The sequence below is a fragment of the Meleagris gallopavo genome, chromosome 7 (assembly GCF_000146605.3).
Source record: "Meleagris gallopavo isolate NT-WF06-2002-E0010 breed Aviagen turkey brand Nicholas breeding stock chromosome 7, Turkey_5.1, whole genome shotgun sequence".
NCBI lineage: Eukaryota > Metazoa > Chordata > Aves > Galliformes > Phasianidae > Meleagris > Meleagris gallopavo.
The window spans coordinates 23,728,008-23,735,954 of NC_015017.2; the positions used below are offsets into that span (position 1 = coordinate 23,728,008).

Here is a 7,947-nt window from a genome sequence, read left to right on the forward strand (position 1 = left end):
GAGGAAAATGAAGCAAAACCCAGCTACCTTAGGTGATGGCCAAAACCATAAATCATTCTTTAGTGACTTGTATGCAATTAATTTTAATCTCAGTTTCTGAGGCGCATGGGATACAGATAAGATCTGCATGAGTTTAAGAGGAAGAGAACTACACCGTTTTGACATGCTTTCCTGACTGGCTATTACCATTCTAAAATACTCCAGACTAGATCTATTCATTTTGCGTGGTTTTCCGTATATTGCGAGGTGCCGTCTTAGTTTCCTACATCTTCTGGGCAAATTGTGCAGTTGTCATTTCTTCCATGTGGAGAAATACCTCAGCTGCTGAAGAGTTGAGTCTGGACAGACATATGCTTGTTCCTCTCCTGAGAAGATACCATCTCCAGAGGGGCAAATAAAACAAAGGGAAGGTGAAAGTTTAATAGTTTAAAGTATGCTTCATGTCCTTAAACAAATAACTCCATCGAAAATGCAACAAAAAAGCTCAATCTTTCCTCTCTTTTCATTTTTTGGAGGGGAAGTGAGGAAAGGGAGGAATAAATACTGCCAGGAAAAAAATTGCAGATACATATTTGGCAAAGAAGTCCTGTTTTTCCTCTCCTGTGTCTCATGAAGTATGAGTAAAAACAACACTCACAGCCAACCCGTTCTGTGTTAGCATATCTACTTTTTCCATTGTACTGTTTTCTTAAGAAAAAATATTATAATATAAAAACATATTCAAGTGATGTAGCATTTTAGGATTCTACAAGCTGGATCCATCACCTGTGATTTTCTTTTCCTTAGCTCTAATTTGCAGAATGGCGATATCTCTCCACAATGAGGGTTAAATGTTCCCTTGTGAGTGCTCCTTAGCTCTTAGGCAGCCACCACAGTCTCTCATTCTCCCAAGGAGCAAGAAGTGAAAAAGTAAGAGGACCATCTTTATTAGCAATGTAATCTTATTATACATAATAAGCTAAAAATTGAGATAGGGCACTTGCAGCTGAATGAGCTGGGATTGGTGTAAGGCTGTTTTGAGCTTCAGTATCATTATAAAATAATACCCTGTATGCAGATGTGAAATTTAACTTCAAGTTTGTCAGTAGTCTATAAATAACTTCTGCAGCTTCCCTTTTAAGGTGTCTGTGCATTTTTGTGTCACTTCCAATTATTGTCATGTTGGCTGTTTTCTAAAGCTTTGCACTGAATAGAGAAAACCAATCCCCTTTTCCCTTCCAAGAAGTGAAGAGTATGTGTAAGTGGGATTAGTGATAACCAGACCTAGTCTCAAGATGCAGAGGAGTTTGATCCAGATTATGACTACTCATTGAGTTTGATGACATTCAGGTCCTTGAAATAAGTTTTCTCTATCTAATCTTTGACTTGAGTTTGTCTAATATTGAGATCTTGTTCTAGTCGTGGATGCTATGTTGATCCTCTTCTAATTGCTCCATTACGTAAGAAAATACTAGCTTTGAAATGTAGCGCAAAAGGCATTTGTCTGCAACTTTTTATGTAAAGGATCAGTCCACAATTAGTGCTAGACTTGTAGTTGCTGTCATCCTATGGATGAACGTGGAAAAAGTGCTTTTCCTCACTTGTTTTCAACAATGGTAATTCCTGCTCTTTGACACTCTGCTCTTCTCATGGTACGCAGCAAACTTCAGAGGGATTGTTTGAATAATATAATGGTTCATTTGCTGTTCTATCGATCAGTGATTCATCAGGGAGAGGATAATGTTTTGTTGTCAGGTAGGTGAGATGGCTGCCCACATGAATAATGTGATTTGTGACTAATGCTGGCTATGGACAGTAAAGCAAAGGAAAAAAAGTTCAGGTTGCTTTTGTCTTGCTGGCTGTTGTACCTGACTAGCATGTGCTGTATGAAGTCATGTTCGCTTGCACACATTCATCTTTCTCTGTGGCTACTGCACTGACCACAAAAAGCTTGTCTCGTAACACAAGGATCTCTTCTGATCTTGTGGAAACCAGCTTACTCTCTGATGCTCTGTTCCTGTTACCAGGAACCAGCTGTTATTGAGTTGAATGGACTGAATACATGTTTCGTAGCCTCAGAAGTGCTCTCTGTTTTAATAAAAGCACGGAAACCAGGTTTACTTGACCTTTTATTTCTATCTCCTTTTTTTCCCCTGTCTTCAAGGATTTTAGAAGAAAGCCCAGTTCCTTTGTGTCTGCACAAAGTCCTTACGTAAACTGAGAGGGATGAGGACCTTCTGCATGAAAACAACAGTAAGAAGAGCATTTTCTTTTACTGCCAGTGGGTTAAGCCCTGCTTTTCACTTGGCTGTTGCAGTAGTGACTTCTGTAACTGAAATTTTAGAAAAGCTCTTCTGTGCTCTGGAGGCTTCTGTTTGACTGTCACTTTTGGGGCTTGAATGGTCATTTAAAGATGCTCATCATCCTGGAGGGAAAGAGCCAAGGCAGGCCTTGAAATGGCATTCTAGTTATGACTGTTTCAGAATTCAGTAATAGCAGTACATTTATTTTTTCAGTGTTTTTATTCCTTTATTCCGATAGATCAAGTGGAGGAGAAAAACACCTATACATACAGTGCACATCACTGTTTAATCTCTGCTAGAAATAAAACTCATAGAAATAGCCTTTTATGTATCTGCATTATAAAATGATGTTTTCTCTAAATGGTTAAGTTTAATTTCTAAAGACTGGATTTTTATGAAGAATTTTTTATCATTTACAAAGGTTTTTCTGTGCTTTCAGAATACTGAAATTATTCACTCTTAGTCCAAAAACCCTATGTCCATACATAATTGGGAATAATTTTCATCCATTGTTATTATTCATACATATGAGGAAGCGGGCTCAGTTGCTGAGTGTGATCCTTTCTGCTCTTTGGAAAAAGGCCCCAGAAATTACCAGGTCAGTAAGTTCATCTTCCGAAGTGGCCTGCAAGTGCTGTAGTTTTAAGTGCTTGTTTGAAGGTAAGAACTGTATTCTCTCACTGTGTGAGCAGTATCATACTGTGAGATTTACAAGCAAGCAGCTTAATGCCTTCCCCAGCATTGTCTTCAAGGTATTCCACAGCCTTTATTTTCCTTTCTCAGTAAATAAGCCTGCAAGTTTCACATTGGAGTGCTTAAAATTAGGCTTTTAGATCTGTAGCTGGGCTTTTAAATAGCAGTGTCTGCATTCCCAAAAGCGAAACCAGGTTGATTTTGAAAGTCTACAGAAGAATTAGATAAACAAGTTGAAGCAGACAGCTTTGGCTTTTTTTTTTAACCTCAAATATAATGTTTTCATGGAGGTATTTTCTTCTAATCACGGAGAGCAATGTGGTCCACTTCACATAGCAGCAAACTGAACTAAACTGCTTCTGTGCGAAGATTTGGTGTCTATTGTGGCCACTGAGCAGAACCGTCAGATTTGATTGCCTTTAGTTTATTTAACATCTTAGTTATCCCATGCTGGTGCGTCAGGACTGGTAGAACTGCTCTGTAAGTGAAATGGATTCTTTATTCTGTTTAAATTATCTCTGAAGTTTGAATGATTCAAATATGAGAAGAAAAAACCCAAAAACAACAACAACAAAAAAGCCACCACTCTCCCACAGTCACATTGCTTAGATCCATGGTCAGTCTCTGTATCTTGCCCTTTGTGATGCTCAGGACTCGTGGATTCCCACAGCCCAGCAGCCAAGGAACAGGGACGGCACCCCAGAGTCTGCTTCATACCTTGTAGACCAAAGCTTGACTTAAACTACTGTAAGTCTTCTCAGAGATAGCTGGTTTGGATCCAGTCCCATGAGTATGTAACTGCCCACGCTAGGCAGCCCTGTATTACTTATCCGTGCCAATGTTCTCTTAGAAGGTAAATTTACGACTATGTTTGTCAGTAGCGTGGCTGGGTCAAAATAATAACCTTCCCTCGTAAGCAAGCAAAACATTCTTATTATAAGGAAGATTTCCAAAAGAATAATGTGGAGAAATCAGCATGACCACTGTACTTAGATGTAATTGCAAACAGGTGCCCTACTAGCTGGGCACTTCTTTGTTTTGCCAGATAAATCCCACATTGCCATGTCAAAGTGAGATTGGCTCAGTACACGCAGGAAAAGATTCTTGCCAGTCTATTTAATTTCCAGGAAGTCATGAAAGCCCTTGATGTTTATCCCATGTAAATTACCATTCTTGTTATTTTATAGCCAATTCAGGATACATGAGTAAAAATAACTGAATGTTTGTGGCGTGTTTTCAGATGAGTCTACTGAACACTAGAAACAAACATCTAGTGTTGCTCAGGTATTTATTTCTCTGAATTAACCTGTAAGAAGAGCTATGCATCTACTTTGTGTTCTCCCATCACACCTTCAGCGATGGAGAAAATGGCATTAGTAAGTTGGAGAATGGCATTTGCATTCTTCAGCAGGCAGCTTTACTTCTGCTGCTCTCAATGGGGACATGAGGTAGTGGAGAGAGATGAGCCAAGCAGAGCTCCAAACCTCATGTGTTGCTGAAGTTGGTCAGAAATATATTAGTTGGAAACTGGACTGCATCATTTCCAGCACTCACTGGACCATCTATTGCAGTTCAGGAAGCGAAGGGTGATATCTGCTGTATTACCTGGTCAGATATTCCCTGCCAGATCTAGAGGGGACACAGGTTTTCTGTCCCTTTTCTTTCTTTTCATCTGGTTTTGTCTTGAATGCCTCAGAATTAAGGTGCTTCAGGAAAAAATAATAAATTTAAAAGTACTTTTTTTCTATGGGCAGATATTCAAGGAAGAAAGTGTTTGGAGTCCTTTATCTGAAGGAGTCAATAAGCTTAAGGAAGGAGCAACTGAATCATCTGTCTGCAAATGTTTCATTAGGGAAATTAAGAAGTCTTAGGGGTAACGTAGGGGGAGGAGGGCCTTGCAAAGAGGGAGCTGCTCAAAGAACACGAGATAGCTAAGGCTGAGTGGTTCCTGCAGTAGGGGGATTTGCCAGCAGAATTCCACAAGGCTGTACTGTGTGTAAGCACGCTTATAAGTGGGTTGAAAAGTGGAGAGAGAAGCCAGGTGACTAAGTTTGTTGTTGATACAAAATTATTCTAGGTGATGGAGGAGGAGTGCAGGCTGTGAAGAATTACCCAAGGATCTGAAGAGACTGTGTGACTGGGCAATAAAATAGTGGATGAAATTCAGTGTAGAGGAATGTGAAGTGATGCAGGTGGGGGAGAAAATAATCCTAGCTTCACATTTAAATGATTGGCTCTGAGCTGTCTGATGCCACTTTGGAGTGAGACCTTGGACTATGATGGATAGTTCTGTGAAAACATCAGCCTGTGCTCAACTGCAGGCTAAAAAGCAAATCAAATTTTAGGAATTATGAGGAAAGGACCAGAGAACAAAACAAATACAATTGTTATGCTACCTTATAAATCTATGGTTCACCTGCACCTTGGTTATTGCACAAGATCTGACTTATTCATCTCAATGACAATGCACTAAGACCAGGAAGGTTCAGAAGAAGGAAAAAATGTAAGCAAAGTGCTGAGTGTTCTGGGACTCTTACCTGGGAAAAGACAGTAGAAAGATGTGATAGAGGTCTACAAAATCAAGAACAGATGGAGGGGTAGATCCATCACTGGCTTCAGCATGCAGCCATGGGCCATCAAATGAAGCTTGTAGACAACTGGTTCAGAATAGGAGAAGAGGTTGTCTTTTAATGTTGTTTCTTGCCAGAGGCGTGTAGAGGCTCCTGGGGATATGGGGCAAAGGATTGCTAGATATGTGAACAGTAGCTAGCTGGACAAATCTCCTGAAAAGTGTTGGAGACTTTTATGTTCTAACTACCATGTGTTTGTCCGTTCTTTTCAGCATGCCAGCTGTTGGTCTCTGAGGTGGAAAGTGCATTTGAGATGAGGGCCAGCGGATCAACTGTTTAATTCAATCTGTGACATGTATGCATGAAGGCAATCCATACATTGAATACCACCAGGACTGCAATATTTTCTTGTCCATGACTGAATGCAAACGTAACAGAAAAAGCAGTCTTGATAACGCAGCAAACCAATTGTTCATATCTAACAAAAGCTGATCATGTTAATGCATAAAAAAATGCTCATAGCACAAATTCAAATGTTATTAATGCTGGAATCTCTGAGCATATGTTATATGTTAGGGGAAAAGAATGTATACCTCATGAATTTGAGCAACATTCAAGGGCATTGTGTAGTTATTGAAATTATGCGTGAAGGCATTTAATGGTGGGAGGTCAACGATTTTGGCTGGATCTCTCTCCAAACATATTGAGTTGTAAAACTTGGAAGAATAGTAAATACATTTCTCCTTTCTGTGTTTCAAGCTTTTTCTGAAGCCAACCCTCTATTTACATTCACTGCTTGTTCTGGATATGCATGTTCTTTTCACCATATATTTATTCAATTAAAGAAATGAAGTATTGTGCGGAAGAGTGAATAAATGGTATAAAAATGTAATGGTTGTGGTGGATCAGGTTCTCATTCTCTTACTTGTCTTCCAAGGAGCACAGTGATTTACTTGAGAAGTTGTTGCTTGAGTCTGAAGAGAAATTTAATAGTTATGAATGAGGAAAACAAAGCAGTATAATGTGTATAGCAAATAAGAGAATGTAAAATTTAGGAAGATACAGAGTAAGGAAAAGAGACGTGCACAAGAGTTAAGTGTATAAAACCAGTCAAACAGTAACTGAGGTGAGTAAAGAGTTTCTTTCGAATTCTCCTACTATCACGTATTTCATGTCTTCCGTTCTCCAAATAAAAAAGCATCTGTTGAATAAAATAGACAGATGAATACTGAATTTGCTATTTCTAAACCAGATGTACTTGTATTTATTTCTTTTTTTATACACTTAAGAGAAAAATCACAATTTACATTCTGGGAGAAATCCAAATGATCTAAAATGCTTTTTCTGTTATACAAAAGCCTGTGAAAGTATTCCTGGTAGGGATGAACAGGATATTGATAAGCAGAGATGTGAAAATTTTAAGTGTGTGGGGTGGTTACTGGAGGATTGATGAATGCTGGGAAGGGTCCTGGCCCAGCATAGCTGCCCTCCAGTTCAGGGGTGAGAACAGACGAAGGATGGAGCCATGTGACTGTGTATGGGTGCCCCAACGGTGGGGAAGGGGCAGCAAACTGAAGGGAGGGATCCTACATTAGGTCAAGGAGCATTTGTGACCAGGGCCGACACAGGCACCCTTTATGCTAATTTGACTACTGCCTGGAGAGGTGTGTAGTGACCCTCTATCCAGCATGAGCTATGGCATGGGCTTAGTGAGAAGCACCTCTCTGAGATCATGCACAAATTTTACAAAATCCTTTTGTCTTGTTATCTGAAAGTGTGAAGTGCTGTGGTACCTGTTATGTGCTGGAGGTTTTTGATGTCAAAATTATGAAAGATCATGATGGTCATCCCAGGTGTGGGGATTAAATGTTAGACGTGCATAGGGAAGGGAAAGGGATGAGCCTAAGGTAGAAATCATATGGGTAATTGCTAAAAACATCTAAAAATAAACTGCTACTTTTTTTCTGTGGAAGGTTCTATCTGTTCTAACAACATAATTTGGCATTTGAATGAAAATATAATTGATTAAATGTTAACTGAGACAGCAAATTGTTTAGAGCGTAAGTTGATTAAAAGTCTTACTTTGATGGAAAGACCGAAAGGACTTTGGTTTTGCAGCGTTTCTGGAATATGCTACCCTCTTTTGCTTTCATGAGGAGAATTTCTTTACATGTACTAAGCAAGAACTGCTATTGAGTTACTCCTGTATTCCTCTTGTATTCCTGATATTACACCTAGAGAAAATCTTATCAGAGATCAGAAGGGCATAAGCTTTTCTCTGTATATCAGTAAACCTATTTTTCCAGCTCCCCTGTACTTGTTCCTTGACCATAGAATAGAATCATAGGATCACCAAAGTTGGAAAAGACCTCCAAGATCATTCAATCCAACATTCCAATTAC

At 39.3% G+C, this 7,947-nt stretch overlaps 1 long non-coding RNA gene across 1 annotated transcript; it reads left to right on the forward strand.

Annotated features, from left to right (window-relative positions):
• The first annotated feature begins 2,148 nt into the window (after positions 1-2,148).
• Positions 2,149-7,565, forward strand: LOC109368688. Its single transcript, XR_004160416.1, has 3 exons — positions 2,149-2,232; positions 2,722-2,880; positions 5,818-7,565. It is a non-coding gene; the product is annotated as an uncharacterized LOC109368688 (long non-coding RNA).
• The last annotated feature ends 382 nt before the right edge of the window (positions 7,566-7,947 follow it).